This window comes from Dipodomys ordii, unplaced genomic scaffold, assembly GCF_000151885.1.
Source record: "Dipodomys ordii isolate 6190 unplaced genomic scaffold, Dord_2.0 Scaffold13, whole genome shotgun sequence".
Taxonomy (NCBI): Eukaryota; Metazoa; Chordata; class Mammalia; order Rodentia; family Heteromyidae; genus Dipodomys; species Dipodomys ordii.
The window spans coordinates 22088079-22109224 of NW_012267229.1; positions in this window are offsets into that span (position 1 = coordinate 22088079).

Here is a 21146-nt window from a genome sequence, read left to right on the forward strand (position 1 = left end):
TGTGCAGCGCACTCCTCAGATGCTGGTGCGTGTGCAGTGCACTCCTCAGATGCTGGTGCGTGTGCAGTGTGCTCCTCAGATGCTGGTGCGTGTGCAGTGTGCTCCTCAGATGCTGATGCGTGTGCAGTGTGCTCTTCAGATGCTGGTGCGTGTGCAGTGCACTCTTCAGATGCTGGTGCGTGTGCAGTGCACTCCTCAGATGCTGGTGCGTGTGCAGTGTGCTTCTCAGATGCTGACACTGCTCTCAAGAGATACACCCTTACCTTTTCTTTTTTCTTGGTTTTTGTTTGGAGTTTTTTGGTAGTCACTTGTTTGTTGTGATTTGGAGAGTCTACGTCGTTATACTAAGCACACTGTGCCAGTCTTTGAGCATCGCCTGTTAATTCCTTGATCTTTCCAAGTCCTTTCTGCTCAAACTATCTTCATCCAATAGCACTAAGGCAGAATGAACTGGGCTCTGATGGCTCATGCCTATAATCCTAGCTACCCAGGAAGCTGAGATCTGAGGATCACTGTTTGAAGCCAGCCCAGGCAGACAAATCTGAGAGATGCTTTTCTCCAATCAACCACTGAAAACAAGAAGTAGGGTGTGGCTCTAGTGGTAGAGCACCAGTCTTGAGCAAAAAATGCTAACAGAGCATCCAGGCCCTGAGTTCAAGCCCCAGGACTGGCACGCATGCGCACGCGCACACACACACACACACACACACACACACACACACACAGAGCAAAATGAGTACTTACTTGATTCCCTGACCATCAACCATTTTTTTCTTCCAAACTAGATCTTTCTGATTGTTCAATTTTGTTTCATGTCTGGATGAGTAATTTCAGACACACAAGGTTAGTGAAATCTGAGCTTCTCCGAGATTTCTTGCCATCACACAAAAAGAAAAAGTCCATTGTAGCAAATTGTCTGTGTGATTCATTTGTTGCTAGCACGGATGAAAAAAAAAGTTTTTTTCCTTCAAAATATTTCAAAGATCTTGTACCATGATGACAGGGGAAAAAATTCAGAAAGTAAGAAAAGTCTGATGCAAAATTTTAGTATCTGATTTATTTTGTCATTAGGAAAAACATTCATTTTGCTTTGGTGGTAAAATCTGAGGATGAGAATATAGAAAATATAGGGCAATCAAAGTTGTGATCCCAACTGCCTTTGCTGTCCTAAAGAGTAATGTTCCAAATGGCAAAGGTTTTCCGTTCTTTAATATAGAAATTTTAGAAATCAGGAAACTGTTTTTCCCCTGCCTTTCATATGAGGTTTGTGTTTGTTTGTTTGTTTGCTGGTCCTGGGGCTTGAACTCAGGACTTGGGCACTGTCCCTGAGCCTCTTTGTGCTGAAGGCTAGAGCTCTACCACTTAAGCCACAGCGCTACTTCCAGCCCTTCCTGAGTAGTAGCAGAGAGACAAACTAAAATCACAAGTTCAAAGAAGGCAGAATTCACCTGAGGAATGGAGCCCTGGAAAAATGAGTGGAATTTTTTTGCAGGTAGTGATGAGGAATTGGTGGTCTTTAGGTTGAAAGAAGACAAGAGGAAAGGCAAGAGTCACACTGTGGGAGAATGAGGAGTTGTTGCTCAGTTTCCCTGTGGATTGGTTTCAGGACCCCCAAGGATTCCAAACCCACAGAAGTTCAAGTCCCCTCATATAAAATAGTGTAGTGTTTGCATATAACCTATGCACTTCCTCCCTCCCACATACTTTAAATCATCTCTAATCGCTTCTGAAATGCCTCATTTTAGGCAAAGGCTGTGTAAATAGTTGTTATACTATATAGTTTCAGGGAAAATGACAAGAGTCTTTACTTGTTCAGTGCAGGCACAATTTTTTAACCAATATTTTCCATTCATGGTTGGTCCAATCCTGGGCTATGGAACCTACATATACTGTGGCTGCTTTGTCCCAAGTTAAATATGTGCCTATGGGTGGCTAAGAACTGAGAAAGAGGATGGGATAAGCTCAGGGGAAAATTGCCTGCCGGGTTATGCTGGCTCTTTAAGAAGGTTGGAGCATCATTCATTCATTAAACAAATACACACAAGTCCCTTAACAGACTGAGAATTAACCACAAAGAAATGTGGCCGGGCACTGGTGGCTCACACCTGTAATCCTAGCTACTCAGGAGTATGACATCTGAGGATCGAAGTTCAAAGCCAGCCCAGGAAGTTAAGTCCATAAGACTCTTATCTCCAATTGACCACCAGAAAACCAGAAGTGGCACTGTGGCTCAAGTGGTAGAGTACTTGCCTTGAGCTGAAGAGCTGAGGGACAGCACCCAGGCCCAGAGTAAAAGCCCCACAATCAATGAAATAAAAAAAAAGGAAAGAGGGGGGATAGAGAGAGAGAGGAAGGAGGGGAGGAAATGAAGGGAGGAAAAGAAAGAAAGAAAGATGAAAGAGATGAAAGAAAGAGAAAAAAGAAATGTGAATGGAAGAAGAGAATAACTGCAACAAACAAAAAGACTTTGAAAGAAATTTGGGGCAAATTCATGGAAAGGAAGTTTAGATGGGGGCTGGAGCCAAAGCTGATGCTGAATCGGGGAATGTTGGCGCCTGGTGTCCGACACATGGAAAGAATGGGAGCACACGGGTAGCTTACCGATGCAGGACAACGGGACACGTGGGTTCAAAATAGCTGCGGTTGAGGAAAGCACCTCCTGCGGGTCTCCCACCAGCATGGCCACTCGGGTCCTGGGAAAGACGGTTGTGAGCCCTCTAGTGGACACACTTGGTACCAAGCCCTGAGTCCCTCAACTGTTACCTACTGTTCCCAAATGAGTTGTGTCCCTGGCCCTTGCAGGTGGAGCATCCCTTAGCCCATTGTCTCCCATAGCCTAATGTGGGGGTGACTCAGGAAAGCGGGTCTGGGGTTCTGAAGCTGCGTTGACATGTAGATACAAGAGGGAACAAAGCCCTGGCAGACAGGTCTCCCTAGATCATCCTCTGCAAGGGCTGTTGAGTGTGGACAGACTGGAACTCCCTCCATGGGATTTTGGTCTTCTTCCCTCCCCTTCTCTTTCCTTCCCATCCCGGGCCTTCTGCACTCACACCCTTACTGGTGCCTCCTAGAAGCAATGTCTGTTTCTTTCCCTCATTTCTATTGGCTTCAGTTAGTGCACAAGGGTATCCACTTTGACATGTGCACAGATGCATACAATGTCACTTGATCAGACTCACACATTCCATCATACCCTCAAACCCTCACTCCACCCTTCACCAAACCAATCTCAACGAGTTCTAGAAGCAGTTCCTTAGCACATACTTGCAAACAATCCCCCATTTCCAGGTCTATTTCTGGGGATCCCAACCGATGGCCCAGCACCACAGTGTACCAGGCCCTTTGAAGGACACTGGGGAGTCAAACCTTACTAAGATATAGCTTGGTTTCCAAGGAGCTCAGGGTCTGGTAGAGAGACAGGTGCGTGCGTGGCCGATTTCAGTACAGGGTATGAAGCTGCGGTGGGATGGCGGTGCTGGGGCTGGAGAGGGAGGCATGAAGCCAAGGTTGTGCACTCTCTTTCTCTCTCCATCTGAGACAGACCAGGAAGGCTTCATCAAGGAGCTAATTCTCTTGAACTAGCCCTTTAAGACGAATAGGAGTTTGCCAAGGAACAGGTAGAGGACTAGTATGTAAACAGGCAGGAAAGGGATTGTGGGGGGAAGCCTAGGACTTTGCCAGACTGGAGCATACAAATACAATCACCAGCCACCGGTGACATGAAAGCCACTTGATAGACACGATCCAAGCAGGAGGCTCAGGACCAGCCCCTGCGGAAGTGGCCCTAGATCCGCTTACAGAAGAAGGACACATGTCCTTCAACCTGGCTCCCAGTCCCCCATGGTCTCCTGGGAGCCAGCATTCACTACACCTGCTGGAAGTCATGACCTTTCTCTCATCACTCCAGCTCTGCCTGACCGCACCAGGCTCCCAGGAACTGGGAGTATCCTGTGATATCAGGGAAAGATTATTTTAGTTTTGGGGTCTCCCCAAAGAAGACTCTGAAATGAGGGTTTGGAAGCCTGAGTTGAATAAGAAAATACAGCAGCAGCGGCGGGAAAGGAACTGCAGAGGCCTCTGGGAAATGCTGTCTCACAGGCACAGATGTATGGTTTCCCAACCCCAAGGCTAGGGTAGTCCATGTATCTGCCCCTCAGTCTCACCCATCACTGGCAGAGAGCTGCTCCCAGGAAGTGCTGGATCCTTGGAACACAACAAGTCACCAGCAAGACAGGCAGGTAAGCTAGGTGCTTACACCTGTAATCCTAGCCACTCAGGAGGCTGAGATCTGAGGATCAAGGCACAGAGCCATCCCAGGCAGGAAAGTCCTCAAGACTCTTATCTTCAATTAATGACCAGAAATCTGTAAGTGGCAGTGTGGCTCAAAGTGGTAGAGTGCTAGCCTTGAGCAAAAAGAGCTCAGGGACAGCGCCTAGGCCCTGAGTTCAAGCCCCATAACCAACAAAAATAAAAGGACAGTACACAGAGTTAGAAGTCAGGCCCTCTGTGCCCATCTGCTCACACACAAGCACTCAGCTTGAGGGGATCTTTAACAGGGGACCCCAGATGTGCCACAATTTGTGCTTATTACTCTCATGCCCAGCTGTGGAGAAGAAATGTCTCTGAGCACCACCCTTTCTTTTTCCTCCACGTGAATGCCAGAAGAAGAGTTGGAAAGGCAATCGTCCATCAAAAGGTGGGGAGGAGGAGACCTATATCCAAAAGCCATTCAGGCTTCATTGTCCCTAACCTATTTGGGGACAGTGTATCTGCCAACTGGCACCAATTCATTTCCTCACTCCATAAAGCAAGTGGGCAAAAAAAAGAAAAAGAAAGAAAGCTCGTAACAGCTCTTGGACAAAGTCGAAGCATAATCTAACTTGGGGTTTCTAAAGAATCTCCTGGTTCTTTCTACCTGAAAACATCAGTGTAAAGTGGCTTTTAATGCGCCTGCCAGTGCGACATGGCAGTGACTCATTTTCAGGCTCGACAGCTTATGGGAAGCACAGAGATCTTTTTCCTGTTCCAGGGATCTGTAAACTTCTCTGGGCCCTAGGAGCTCTGCACAAGTGTCTGAAGCCAAGGGGTAGTATGGAAGAGAGGTTTTCTGTTCCCAGTCCCTGTTTTCATTTGAGTCCTCCTGGAAGATGCCCTAGAGATAAAGATAGAACTGAAAGTGGTATATTTGTCAGCTGACCCCAAGAATCACCAGTGGGGGTGGGAGAGAAGGGTGTAAGAAAAAGAAGAGAAGGCAGCCAATTGAAAGTCCATTCTCTGGCTAGGATTAATAAGGCATAGTTAGAACACTAGCTACGTAGGAGGCAAAGATAAGATGATCCTGGTCCCAAGGCTAGCCTAGGGGTGGGGGGGTGACAGGGAAGCCTAAGCACTATTTCAAAATAACCCTTGAAATGCCAAAGGGTTGGAGATATGGTTCAAGTGGAAAAGTGTTTGCCTAGCAAGCACGAGGCCTTGAGTTCAAACCCAGCATTGCAAAATAATATTAACAACAAAATAAAATTGGTGTATTATCAACGCATTGAGCTGTTTCTCCTAGGGAACTTGGCAAGCTAGTCAAAAAAATAAAAAAACAACACATGTATCAGCCAGTGACTGGCACCTGTAATCCTAATTACTCAGGAAGCTGAGATCTAAGGATTGTGGTTCAAAGGCAACCCCAGGTAGGAAAGTCTATGAGACTCTTATCTCCAATTAACCACCAAAAAAAAAAAAATCCAGAAGAGGAGCTGTGGCTCAAGTGGTAGAGCACTTGTCTTGAGCCAGAAAAGCTCAGGGAAATCATCCAGGCCCTGAGCTGAAGCCCCAGGATCAGCATACACACACACACACACACACCAGGAAACACACACACACACACATTATTGTCTCTTCTTGAGATGTGGGGTTGCTGGCATATAAATAAACACGCCGACTCGCATTTTCCATTGGTTGGAGGCATCTTTGAAGGATTATAATCCCCCATATTTCCATCCTGCCAATGAGGTGGCAGACAGACCCTGAACTTCAATGGAATGAAATTTTACAGAGCTCAAAGACAGAAGAGGAATACAGCCTGCCATTCTTCTTCCTCTAAACAAGAAGACTCAAATCTTACTTGTTTTACCTGTCTGGATTTCGGGCTGTGAGTGCTACCTGTACCTGAGATACACTATCAAAAACTTGAAAGGTTGTAAAATCTCTTGGGTGATTCAATGCATTGATTGTCAAACATGGACAGAGAAGCACACAATGACCATGTGGGGAGCAGGCCTGAAATCTCCCGAGCCTCACATCAGAGCTCCTCCTACATTGCACCCATTTCCAGCCAGATCCCATTTCTGTTGCTATTTCATGTTTCCCCATTCCATCTCTTCACATTATGCTCGCTCTCCACGTATGCCCCTGTGACCTTCGAGGACACTTCCCCAGCATCAGCCACTCTAAGATCTCGGCTAGACACAGATAATGCCATTCTCTTCCCATCTCTATCCAGCTCCTTTGACAAAACCTTTTTATTCATCTGCAAACAGTAACCCAAAAAAAAAAGTATGAAAACCAGGGGATTGATGTTGGCCCAAGCACTTTGGAATGCAAGGTAAATAGTGTTCTTCACGTGGGCAGCACGCTGGGCTGATAAAACAGCTTCTGTAAACTCAGTATCAAGGGGTCTCTGTCTAATACAGCTGTCTATTGTCGTCTGCGTTTGAAGATTGTTCAAAAAGCGCCGGGTTGCTTTCTACATCCACGTGTGCCTGTCTTAATTTACAAAAAGCCATTGTGCATTGCATCCTGTTAAACCCAGCATCCTCAGACCCCAGCACTTTCTAGCAAGTAATATACGTACAGTAAGTGATTATGTAATGAATGAAGCAAAATAAACAACAAAAAAAACCCACAGGCTATTCTGCTCCCCCTTCCAACTGAAATGGAAAGACAGGTTGAAAGGCCTTTCATATATACTGCGACATTCTAAAAATTGCTCATGACTTCTTTGCCAAAGCTTTCTTTTTCTTGAGCTATACTGACAGGAAAAATTAAGATCACTCACTCATTAAGGAAATATTTATTCAGTGCTAACTATATGTGGGGTACTGGGATACATTGTGAGGAAAAGGAAACGAAGAAGCGACTCTTCCTTTTTTGAAGTTTGCAACCCACACAGATAGGAATCTAGTAATTGCACGAGGTAAAGGGCAGATTACAACTGTGAAGACTGACTCTGCTGGTTTTCAGGGAATATTCACAAACTCTTTGATGTACATCCCATCAAGGGGAAGCTGAATTCCTCTTCCTTTGAGTGTGGGTTGGGTCAGCCTTGGGGACTCAACTCTAGAGGCAGAAGTGATGAAATGTCATTAGCAAGATTAGATTATTTTAAAAAAAAACAAACACTGTGGGCTTTTACCAGGTGCTGGTGGCCCATTTCTGCAATCCTAGCTACTCAGGAGACCGAGATCCAAGACCATCTTGGAACCTCAAAGCCAGCCCAGGCAGGAAAGTCTATGAGACTCTTACCTCCAATTAACTACCAAAACGCCAGAAGTGGAGTTGTGGCTCAAGTGGTAGGGCACCAGCCTTGAGCCAAAAACCTAAAGGACAGCTCTCAGACCCTGATTTCAATCTCCAGTACTGGCACAAAAACAGTAAAAGAAAGGAGAAAGAGAGAGGGGGGAGGGAGGGAGAGGGAGAGAGGAGAGGTGCAGGGTCTTTAAACATGAAACTGCTCAAGTCAGCATCTTCTCTCGCCCTACCAGTCCTGAAAGGATCCTGTACACAGCCCACATTCCACACTCTCCTGTATGGCATCATTGGCCGTGAGCTTCCTAGGAGCCAGGCATGGGCCATTTCATCTTTGCACAGTGCTATGGGCATATTGTTGGACTGATCAATATTTGATCAGTGGAGGCTACCATGGCCAGAAACTTCACACGGAAGCTCGCTGTGAAAGCTAGGGCCCCACGCAGATCCTTTCACTCAATCTGCCTCACAGGGCAGGTAGAATTACATGCTGGAGAGCTCTGACAAGTCCATCTCCGAACCTCAGATTTCTAGGCAGGCCAAAGTCAAAAATTAATCTAGAGGAAAAAAAAAAACCCTCTGTGCACTGCTTATGGAGTCCTCTGTCTGTGCCAGGTACTCACCTGAACCTTCCATAGGCATTGTCTCACATCATTGTTCTCCACTCACCCCCTCACTCTCCACTGTACAGAAGAGGAAACTGAGGGAAACAGTTGGTAGACACTCTTCCTCTCAAGCACCAGCCATCTCCAGCAGAGTAGACATACTATCTCAGCTCCCTGAGATTCCAGGATGCATTTATATACTGGTGCTTCAGCCAGAACCCAGGAAAAAGACACTCCAGCCTCACAGCCAAAGCTCATGTTCTCCAAAGCTCATTAGACCCCAAGCAAGAGAGGACACAAAATACCCTGTGAGTGACTCCACAATGCTGCACAGCCAGGACAATAGATCTCACACTACAAGCATGTGCCACCCACTAAGGACAGCAAATACCTGCCTTTGCAGTCCTGTCCTGGCTAGATTCACATCTTGGAACAGAGATCTGGGAGGAGGGGCATAAATCAGTTTATTTGAGAGAAGCACAGTAAGCAAGGGTTGGTGAGACAGGGCAAAGAAGATAGACAACAGGAGGTACAAGAATAATATACTTCTGCAAGCAACTAGGGACCTCCAATGAAGGTCTGTGCTACACCCATGAGACAGTTTCCCTGAGTGAGGAACCCGGGGTCTTTAACTGCCAGCTCCCAGACCCCACTGGTGGAGAGCCACTGCAGGGACATTAACTCTCCAACACATCCAAATGTCCAACATGGGGGTCTCTGTCCTCTCCTGTTGAAATAAGGATACTGGGTCTAACTGGCGCCATCTTGTTTTCATGGTAGAAGCAGGGAAGTTCCACCTCCAGGTGATGGTGAATTCCTAGAGGCAGGGGCAGGGATTTGGATGATAGGTTACTGAACCTGTCAGTCTTGTGCCTTGAACTCAGGAGACTCTCCAGTTTCCTGTGATCCTACCTCCTGGCTCTGACCCTAATTAGGCACCCACCAGCTCAGTCGCCATTACCCCATGCCTCATGTCTCCTGGCTCTCCTCAATCACTTCATGGCATCATTTCAGCTCTCCATTGGAGTTGATCTGGTTCGTTGGTATTGTTTTTCTGCTCTCTCTTTCTTCCCCTACTCTCATGGCTCAGTTTTCTAACAGTGTTACGTGTATTCAAGGGGCTACAGGTCTTTGAGACAGGAGTCTACTTGCAGTAGTGGGCTTTCCAATAAAGACTCCCAATTTGACCTCTCAAAATGTGGCTCCTCTGAGTTCCTGTACAACACTGTGAGCAGAGGAAGCCCTGGGCACAGAAAACTTAAGAGGGGCTTGAGAGTGGGGGCTAGCAGCCATATTTTACAATAGCAGAGTGGCAGAGGGGACATGGATTTCAGAAAGGCCCATCCATGTGATCCAGGCCCTCCCATGACTGTCCCAAACCAGCTCCATAACACAGAGACCATTCTTGTGCCCCTTTCACAGTTGAGAAAAGTGAGTCTGAGTCTTAGCAAAATGGTGAAGGTAGTCAAGGTCATAGAGCTGACAGCTGGGGCGCACACACAAGTCAAGCAGCCAGATGAGATCCAGAGCCCAGGGTCTAAGGCCTGGGGCTACTCAATCTCCTCTCCTGAGAAATGCCCAGCCAGTACCTTTCTGTGTCCATCCAACAGGAGGCAGTCATCTGGCTCTGAAACATCCTTACCTCCCTTATTTACTTGCTTTGTATTTACATATTTAAAGCCTATCATAGTGTTTTGATATGCATAGTGAGATGCTATTTAAGTAACTTAGCATGCAACCCTTCTCTTGTATGGGGCAAGAGCCACTTAAAATCTATTGTTTTCACACACACACACAAAATCCCAAGTATGATACAATACTATTAACCATTGTCCTCCTGTTGTTCATTAAAATCCTTTGACCAGTCTCTCTCCTCTTGGTAACCACCTGTAAGTCTCTATCTCTCTGACTTCCTTTTGAAATACCAAATCCTACATAGTTTCCATGCATCTCTCAAACCCACAGAACAACAATTTATGGTAAGGAATGGGGCTTTTGTTACCCTGAAGTAACAGCTCTGCCATCACCAAAGGTGACTTTGTGTTGCCATGTGGAAGCCTTCCTTCTGTTACTAGGGAGAAAGAGCGCCGCCCTGTAGGTCACAACCCTTGGTTAGCATATTTCAGACAATAGCCAGGCACTGTCTCAGTTCCCTTCCAGCAGCATGGAGAAATCACATCCCACCCGAACAGCAAAGTCACCCTTACTCCAGCTATCTCCTGCACATAGCCATTCTACCATTACCACCTTTGGAAAACCACACCACATGGCCACATGGCCACATGGCCACATGGCCACTGTCCTTCCTTACCTTTTATCTGGGCTTAAAAGTTAGCAGGGAAGGAATCATACCCATTTTTCAGGTTTCAGAAGACTGAGGCTCACAAAGTTTCTTGCCTTCTTCCTGATGACCAATCGTAGAGCTAGTGAACAAAAGAGAAGAGACTTGAGTCAGTTCTTTGGGTCCAGTGCTGTGACCATAACACTCACTAGGTTGGCAGATACAATAGTCAGCCGTGGCGGGGGATGGGAGGGTGTTTCAAATCCTGGTTGAAATCTCTGTTTCTCCATCTATTAGTGGAACCAGTCCATGAACTAGCGAAGTCCACCCTTCTTTGTGTCTCATGGAATCTTTGAACTGGCCAGCAGATGGCCCCCACCTCGAGATGCTCACTCAATTCTACCACATTTCTCTCCTGGTTTCCTTGCCAGAATTTTCCCCAATAGGTATACACTCTCTTAATTGGGATATTCATTAATTATCTGACTCCTTCTACAAGGTCATCTCCAGAGAGCATCTCTCATCAGTCTACCTAGTCCTGAGAATCCCACAAATGCAATGAAGGGAAAGCTGGAGGGAGGAAAACATGAGTGGGACTCAGACCACTGCTACTTGCCTTTGGGGGCCAAGAACAGTCCTCAGCTGGCCTCCAGCAGGGAAACAGGGACCTCAGACACATTGCTGCAAGGAGCTGAATTCTACCCATAGCCTGGATGACCTTGGAAACTGATTCAGTTCTAGAGCTTCCAGAAGGGACCATGGCTCTACAGACACTTGGACCTCAGCCTCATAGAACTCTGCAGCAACATAGCAGGACCAGGCTCTCCCCAGACTTGTGACCCGCAGAACTATGAGGTCATTTTAAATCGGTACATGTGTGGGACTTCATTGTGGTCACAATTAAACTAACACAGGCAACAGTTACACTGGGTGGCATATACTAGCTGACTGATAAGTATTTGGGTGGACAGATGAATATACGAGGATACTCTTGAGGCTTAACTAAATGATTTTGTATTTGTGGTTCCCACATTTTGTATTAGTCCATTTTTGCTGCATAACAAGCACTCACAAGCACCAAGGCAAACAACCATAAGTATTTCTTCTTATTTAGTCATCTGCAGTGTCCGCAGTGGATTTGAAGTGAGTTCTACCAGGCTTGGCTCCCAGCTTGGGGTAGATTTAGATCCTCTTTTAAAAATGTCTCCCATCCCACTTGAACTAGTGCTGCCAAAAGGCACACACCCTGTGCAAAGACTTCTCAAATCTCTGCTCCTGGCCCACCCAGGATCAACCCAATGACCAAGAGGACAAAGAGATCACACACTGAAGACTATACATGCAGTGCTGGTAGTGGAGAGAGGGGAAAGAGCCATAGCCACAAACGCATTTCTCTGGGACTATCTGCTAGGACGAAGGAATCATTTGGAAGTATGATAGCAGCATAAAGCAATGGTTTGAAGCCCCTTTTTCCCAGTATTTACCAGTTATCTGAAGTTGGTCAACAATGCCTCTTGAAGCTTCAGTTTTCTCACCTGTCAAATGAAGGTGTTTACTTTTTAGGCTAGGAGACCGGTAAAATGGGTGGTAAAATGGGACCATGGAGGGGTAAGAGTCCTTAAAACTGTGTCTGGCACAAAGTCAGTGCTCAAAACTATATTCATTCCTCTACCCTCTTGGATGCCTTCCTGACACACAGCTACTGGGATTCAGTGGGGAAGCACTGGGCAGGTGAGCATTGTTGATGGAGACAGAGCTGACAGTCATCTGCATGGGCTGCGAGTGCGCATGAGCATACCCTCCTCTTGTGCATACCTTTGTGTGTGTGTGTGTGTGTGAGAGAGAGAGAGAGAGAGAGAGAGAGAAAGAGAGAGAGAGAAAGAAAGGGGGGAGAGGAAGAGGGAGGGAAGGAGAGTGAGGGAGGGAGGGAAGATGAGAAGGAAGAGAGAGAAAGAGAGGGGAGAGAGATCTACTGCACACACAGCCCCCTGCTGCTGCTACCATGGCTTTCAACAATGATTATATGTGATTCTGAACAATTCACTGGAACATGTTGTAAATCCTGATTGCACAGAAACAAGCAATTTTCCTAACATGGATTTCCATCTATGTCAGGTAGCCAAACCCCATGGACAAGGAAGATAAGCGGTACTACAGAGAAACTTCTAGAACTTGCAAATAATCTGAAACACAAAGCCCACTTCTTCCTGCAGCAAGCAAGCTTGATTGACAAGGCCCAACAAAAACCAAGAAAAGCTCAGCCAGCCAGTCCCACCATGGCTCTGGCCCAGCTCTGACTACTGCAGCCTACAGAGCAGCCTTGGAAATGGACTATAAATGGCATCTTTTTATTTATGAGAACTTTTTCATTATGGGCATAATACCCCCATTCTTTCCATGGTTTGTATATAAACATAGCAAAATAGGATTATTTTAAAAGGACCTTGGGACACAATGCTTCTGTTGGAGAGCGCGCGGGCGTGCTCACACTGAGAGCAGGCTGGGCTGCATCTCTCCTGTCTCCTTCCAAGAGACTCAGTCAGCAGTCATTCAAAACAGACAAAAAGAACTTGCTCAAGAAGCCATGGGGCTCTGTAATCCAAAGCCTCCAGGCACTCAATGGTTACAAGGTCCTGCAATCAGTGATTTTATACCTCTGGCCCTTGGCCCCTAATTCTGACTCTCATTTTCAGGAAAGTCATGTGTGTCCTGGTTATTCACCATAGACCCTTTAAATCACATACACACACACACACACACACACACACACACACACACACAGAACTTCCTGCCTCTGTCTGGGTCTCCATTTCTTTGTGTGTTTTCATTTGAGCTCTACCTTCCCCAGGTATAGACCTAGAATCAAAGACTTACAGGCAAATGGTTTATTCGGGAAACAAAAATGCCAGCAGGAAAGACAAATGGTGCATTAGCTATCTGATGTTCTGTGATAAATTTCCCTCAAAAACTAGCAGCTTAAAAATAACACACATGGGTTTTCTCATAGTTCCTGGGGAACTATTAGGAGTCTGGGCCCGGTGTAGTGTCTCTGGGGCCACTGGTTTATGGTGTCTCATGAGGTTGTCCTCAACGAGGCTGTAGTTTCATCAAAAGGCATAGCTGGGGAAGGACCTGCATCCAACCTCACCTGGCAAAGGGGGTGGGGAGAGCAGAGCCGGGATGAGACAGCTATTGGCCAGAGGATAATAGAGACTTCCTTCACAGAGAAGCTCACAGTTCAAGCACCAGTACTGGAGCTTGACTCATTCCCTCATCTTTCTTCTGCTATTAGATTTTCCCATCACAATGCCTTCATTACACCTCCTAAATCCTGCATCATGCAATCTTGTGTGTGTGTTATTATACACATTTTTTTCCTGATCCTGCAGCTCTTACTCTGGGCCTAGGCACTGTCCCTGAGCTTTCATGCTCAAGCCCCTGCTGGCTTTGAACGATGACCTTCAAATTACAGATGTAAGCCCCTAGCTCCCAGCTTGTCACTTAATATTTCTTAATTTGTAATTACAAATTCTTAATTGGTACTCTTTTAGAAAAGATTCCATAATATCTTCATTGCTTAAGATGACATCCTAACTTCCCATAAAATTAAGCTAAACATATACTATATCTGAATGAACTGTGCAGATAACTAAGAAAGGGTTAAGTTATTGCCACTTACATGGGTCAGAGTTCGAAAACTACATGGTAACTTGGCAACTAAAGTATTGGAGAGAGTCCTTGCCAAAATAAGCAGATTTGACTTTTATGTCTCTCGGACTTCAACTATTTACCTACCAGGACATGGAAATCATCTCATTATGTAACGAAGTTATCATAGTCCCACACAGAAGTAATATTTAAAATATTAAATAGCAAACATGATGTGGTGGGAGTGAGCAGACCAGGTCCTGGTTAGCTACACAGAGGATGCCAGCTGAATATCAACGTGGGGTCTGGGGTACATGTGTGGGTCTCCCCTGAAGTTTCCCAGGTGCTTTGTCACTGCCGGGCCAGTCTCGCTTCTCCACAGGAAAGCACTCTGTGAGCATCTTTGTGAAACACTTCATGAACTCTGGGACAGCCTCCTGTCTTCTTCTTAGTTTCTGAGCAAGTTTGTGTTCTTTTACCACAACATGATTTATTCTGTAGCTATAATGTCAGAAGGGTTAAGGTTAATAATTCATTGGCAAATCTGCCTGACCTTATCCTTGTATGTGCTCCAATTCTAATGTGATTTCCAGGGTTTTCCTTGTCTCCCTCGCCAGCCCATGGCTTTGCCGTGTATTTCTTGCTAGTGAGAGTTTTGATCTCTATGCCCAAGGCCAAAGGCAATGGGCCTGACTCCCAGGAGCTGGCTAGACTTCTGCAGAGCTTTAAGAGAGAGGGGTGGGGAGAACCATTTCCCAACCTCAGTACAGACAGCAAAGTGCGTTTTTGATCTCATGATCTATTTTGAAAGGCCAGTCGAATTTGTATTCTATTTAGCAAACCTTTACATGGTACTTAGTATGTGCCAGGTATTTTCCCAAATGCATTTCAAACCTTAACTTATTTAATCTTCATAGTGCCTTATGAGGCAGATCCCATTATTTGTGGGTAAGGAAAGCAAGCCCAGACGGCTTAAGTAATTGTCTAGTATTTAGAAAAGCCAGAATATCAAACTGGCCTGCTTCCAGAGTCTGTGCTTTCTTGGGCACTACATTATACACTTAAATGTTCCTTTTTATTACTTAGGAAACTTTAACGGTTGCTTACAAGCAGTGTCTACCTTAGGGGAGCAACAAGGACCAGCATCCTGTAGGCACCTACGATACATCAGGCTTTATTCCAAGGCTTCAGTGAGCATCAACAACCACAGGAGGCAGACCATAATACCCAGAGACTCGGAGAGCAAATAACAGAATCCCCAGCCCCACGATTGGCAGATGGAGGTCACAAGAAATAGTAATCAAGTTGATTAGTTAGTGTCTCAGCATAGACTCAGAGACACATGTTAATTTGCAATGGGACCCAAAAGTGACCATTCCCCCCAAATCTCTCTGACCTTCATATGAAAACTGGATAGGAAATTCCTAAAAAGGCTCTTAGAAGAGTACGAGTCAGAGTTTATTCTAGAGAAAGGATAATTCACATAAATAGAATGCACTCAACTATAAATATAAATATTAAGCGAGGAGTATATTTATTGACTTATTTCTAGTTACTGAAGATCAGTGAGAAATCCACTGATCCAAACATGGTTCATCAACTTGATCATTCTTAAATGATTATAAAGAGCACATGTAACTTTTTATCATTATCTGTTGCTTGAATCATAGGGAATTCATTTTTGGTATATAGTATGAATTTTATGTTTTTGTAAGTAAAACATACAATCGCTAACAAAATTACATATTTCTTCAAATGATCAACTAATTATCCCCTACCATTAACTGAATAAGCCATTCTTTTCCCACCTTACTCTTGCCGTAAATTGAGATGTTTTAGCTTTTAATCTGAGATGCTTCCAGACTTCAGAAAATTTGTAAAAGTAGATCTGAGAGTTGTAAGATGCCATTCTTCCATCTGTCCCTAATGCTAAGAACTTGTTTAACCACCAAGCAACCATTAAAATGGAACATTAACAGCCAGGCAGTACTTTCACTTGATTATTGCCTATTTTCCCATTTGTATGTATTGGTTTATTTTTTCCTGAACTAGGGATATCTTCCAAGATTCTGGGCTGGCATGTGCTCATGGGATCTTCTTAGCTGCCTCCAAGCTGACAGCTCTTCTGTCCTTCCTTACATTTGCTGAGCTGAACCCTTGGAGAGGGTGCTGGCCAACTGTTCTGTGGAATAGCCCTCATTTTGGTTTGCCTAAGTGTTTTCTCATGGTGAGAATGAGGTCGTGCATTTTTGGCAAGCACATCCTAGATGCTATGTTATGGCTCTCTTGGTGCCTCATATCAGAGCGTGTGAGGTCTAAGCAAGGTTGGTGTCACACCAACCTTGATGGCTTGGGTAAGGTGCTGCCTGCCATGTTTCCTCATTGTTGTGATGCGATCATGTTTTCTCTTAGTCATTAGTAAACATCTCATGGGCAGCATTCTGCCACCTGAGCCACACCTCCAACCTCATAGGGAATATTGGGAGAGCCCATGAATATCTCATTTCCCATTTCTAATTTGAGTCTCTATCAGTGGTACCTGTCTCTGAAAATGTCTACTGCAGTGCCTGCCTAGACAGAAATTTTTCTGTTCCCACTGTCCCTCCACACGTATTAATCAGAGTGTCTCTGCCAGGAGGAGCTGTCCCTTCGCCACCAACAAAAATAATTATTTATTTATATCACTATGGATTCATGAAGGTGTATTTTACTCCAGGGATTATAATCCAATTCTTAATAATAAATTCTAAAACACCATATTTTCTCTTTCTAAATGTACTTTTCATTGATAGGTTTAGATATTCCCATCCTAGCAATATTCTGTCTTAATCATTACAACTTTACAATATATAGTAGAATCTGGACCTCAAAGGTCTGTCTTCATTGTTACTATTTTTCAAAACAAATCCTCAGTGACTTTCCCCTATTTATCTTTCCAGATGAGTTTCTGAATAATTTTTTGTCAATTTACACCATAAATTCCTAAGGGCATTGGTTTGAAATTGCATTCAATTTATGAACTAACTTGGGGAAAATTGTTTTCTTTAAAATATTAAATCTCCCCATCCAAAAACATGATATGCCTCTCCTACCAGCTTTCATATGCCCCTATGAAATTTTACTATTTATTTCACATAAGCACTGTACCTTCCTGGTTGGAAGAAAAAATCCTTAGAATCATTTTCCACCTAGGATTTTTTTTTAACCAGACACCTTCCTGAGCTGTCATGCTGGATCTAAAATTTTTAGCTTATTTATTTAGTCCACAGTTATTTACCGAGCACTTACCCTGTGCCAGGCACAGTTGCAGGAAATGGGGACTAGACTGCATTCTGTCTCCCACAGACTGTGAATTGAAGCCACTCAGTGAGACACATGATACTGCAGAAGGAGAAGTGGGAGATAAAAGGCCTGGTCCCCACCCATGGTTCAGAGCACACACACACACACACACACACACACACACACACTCCTCCCAAGGCAGGGTTGGGAGGATGGGTGAGCCAGACTCCTCCTCTCTGTGACACAGTATCTGACACAAGCAACTTCAGGGAGGAGAAACTGAGTAAACTCACCATTTCAGAGGGGCAGTCCATGGTCATTGCTGTATCTGTGCTAGTTCTGGGTCATGGTGTGGCCATAAAAGGGCATGATGAAGGAGAGCTGCTCATTTCATGGCAGCCAGGAAGTAGCGAGGAGACAGGAAGGGGCGGGGACAAGATACGGCTGGAAAGCACATGCCCAATGAACCACTTTCTCTACCTTCTAAAGTTTCTACAACTTCCCAAAATAGCACCACCAAGGCCTCACTACTTGAGTCTGTATGGGCCATTTCATATTCAAATCATAACAGAGGTTTAGATGATATAACACCTGTACAGTTCCTGTGATCAGCCTGGAACACTGATAGTTAACAGAGAGTTAAAAAGGTAAAATTTACAAAGAGGATTAGTTATAATAATGCAATGTTAAATGTTCAAGGCAACAATAACATAGCATAAGGAAATGTAAAATGAAAAGGTAAGCAGCACTTTATTAATTGCATCTGGGAAGCCTCTCAAAGGAGCAATATTTAAAAACAGCTGAATAAAATGGAAGAGTGAACCAAGAAACCACATAGTCAAAGAACATTACAGTCAAAAAAAAAAAAAGAAAAAACTTGTGCAAAAGGCCTGTAGCAGGAATGAATTTGGCATATTGAAGGCATAGTAAGGCCAGGATGGCTGGTACTGACAAGCCATATAAGGAGACAAGGTAGGAGAGGCTGGTATAGGTCAAGGCGTATGAAGTTCTGAGGCCCAGGAAAGATGTGTAGAAAGAGGGACTCCAGTGAAGCAGCTATAGAAATTCAGATGAGAGAAAGGAAGTCATTGCTGGGACCTGAGTGGGAGCTGTGAATGGTCAGAAGCAGTCCGATGGTCTATATATTTTAAAACTAGCACCATGGGTCGGCTAATAGAAGGAATGGGGGAGTAAGGGAAATGTAAAGCTCAGGCATCTCACGATGATCTACAATGCTTCAGACTCAGCCAACACTTTATCATACTTCCATGATTGGCACATAAAGGTTTTTTTGTTTTGTTTTGTTTTGTTTGTTTGTTTTTTGGGTCCGGTCGTGGGGCCTGAACTCTGGGCCTGGGCGCTGTCCCTCAGCTCTTCAGCTCAAGGCTAGCATTCTACCACATGAGCCACAGTACCACTTCCGGCTTTTTTCTATTTGCTTATGTGGTGCTGAGGAATCGAACCCAGGGCCTCTGGCATGCAAGGCAAGTGCTTTACCACTGAGCCACCTTCCCAGCCCCACATAAAGGTTTTATATTACTGACAAACTGCTCATTATCAAAATATTTTGTAAAGAGAGCTGGGTGCTGGTAGCTCACTCCTGTAATCCCAGCTACTCAGGAGGCTGAAATCTGAGGCTCACAGATCAAAATCAGCCCAGACTGTAAGATTCTTTTCTCTAACTAGCAAAAGTCCGGTGTTAGAGAATTAGACATGAACGAAATAGCTAAGGGACAGAGCCCAGGCCCTTGAGTTCAAGACCCAATACTAACACACATAAAAAGAATAAATAAGTAAAAATAAAAAGATAGGACCTGTTTTCCGGCCAGCCTGGTGCACTGTAAGAGCTTACTACCATCTCCTTTCCAGCTACAAGTGAGTTCTCAGGAGGACAGGGCCCTGCCGATATTCAGACTCTATTCTTCTTGTCAACTGAACCTCTGCTGATCACATTATATTTTATGGATGACTCAAGTATCCTTCAGGCTCGGAAAGGAGCCTGAAGGTCAGGATTATAATCTCTAATTAGCTTTGTTCTGGAGCTGGGAGAGAGGGCTGGTTAAGAAGTTTCAGGTACGTGAATTCTGGATAAAGAATTGCTACCTGGATGGGTTAAGAACAGATTCTGCTCATTTGCAGAAGTGCTTGTTAATTGTGAATAATTACTGGAGGGTATACTTTAGCCACCACCGACACATATAAATAACCATTTGTACCTTGACTCCAGGCTATTAATATACTCCCAGGGATGTTCTGATTTAAAAAAAAAAAAAAACGCCTGGAGAAGTGCAGGACTCACATCCTCCATGCGGATTTTTGTTTGGCCTGACATCAGAGGATGCCAGGAGAAAGAAAGAAAAACTCCACTGGGATCTAAGCTTTGCGTGCCTCATATCCATAATGAAAACTGCTTACGGATAAGGTATACTTTGGAAGCCCCTTTGCAAAGGATTATGAATGAATTAAACTGTGATGTCACGGACTCAAAGCAGAGGCCCCCCTGCTGTCTTCAAAGACTCTGCCTCCTCCATAAGGGGAAAGTGTCCTGGTATTTACCAACTGTCCCTGCCCCCAACTTGCCTTTTTTTCACTAATGCTGGGCTCAAGGAAGCAGATAATGCAGGAGAAAGGTTTGCAGGCAGGGAAGGACCATTGAGAATCCCCCTCTCCACATTCCATCAGACAGTAGGTTATATTCAACCCCTTAAGTGGAGTCAGCCCTGCTCATTCCTAGACCTTCCTCCTTCATCCCCGACTCTGGTGGCCATTCCCAACATCCATCCATCACTTGCAGGTTCTGCTTCAATACTCCGTTGGTGAATTGTAGCTCTTTTCCGAGGTGTGCTCCTACCCAACTCTGCCACCATTCTGCATCATTGTGTAAAATGAAACCCCCAAGGAGTTTGTAGAGTTAGGGGTCCTAATTCCAGATCTTCATGAATGGGATCATCTTCGTGGGGAAAAAAAAAAAAGGATTTTTCAAATGGCATTAGTTAGGATGTGGAATTTAGGTGGCCCTGAATTCAATATGGCTCCTGAGAAGATAGGACACAGATACCCACACAGGAGGAACTCCAATGGAGGTAACAGGCAGGAGTAGAGTGAGGCATGAGCCAGTCAAGGAGCACAGGCCATCAGCAAAACCCTCCCCTCTCTAGAGCCTTCAGATAAGAAGCATGACCCTCAAGACACACCAGTTTCAGTCTCCCAGGCACCAGGACTATGACCCAACATATGAAGACATCCAGCTTGTGAGCATGCATACAGAGGCCCTAGGAAATTAATAAACCATGTTTTACAGGTGTGCTCCAACTTCTCTGTTCAGCCACCATCACAAATAAAAGTTTACAAGGGAGCTCAAGAAGATATGAGAAGGACTTGAATTAATGGGTAGGGAAGGACAGGCAGGAACTCAGGCCTCCTCTCTCCCTTGCAGCTGGAGGGGGCCTGAGGGCGGGAGGGGGGAGCATGTCTGACAGCCATCCTTCAGATAGCATGAGGATTTAGCAGACAAGCAACAGCAAGACCTGAAGTTGTCATTTAGAACTCTTCCCCATGATCCCTGAGCCTCTGACCTACGGATGAAGTTATCACTTCACCTCTCAGAGCCTCAGTTTCTTAAGCTGTTGAGATGCAGACAAAGCCACTCACCAAATGAAGCCACTGTGTGCCAAGAGGAGACTCTATTTGTGAAGCACCCACCATGGGGCCTGGGATGACTCTGTTCCCCTACCTCCAAAAAAAATTCCTATGCTAGCCAGGCGCTGGTGGCTCACGCCTGTAATCCTAGCTACTCAGGAGGCTGAGATCTG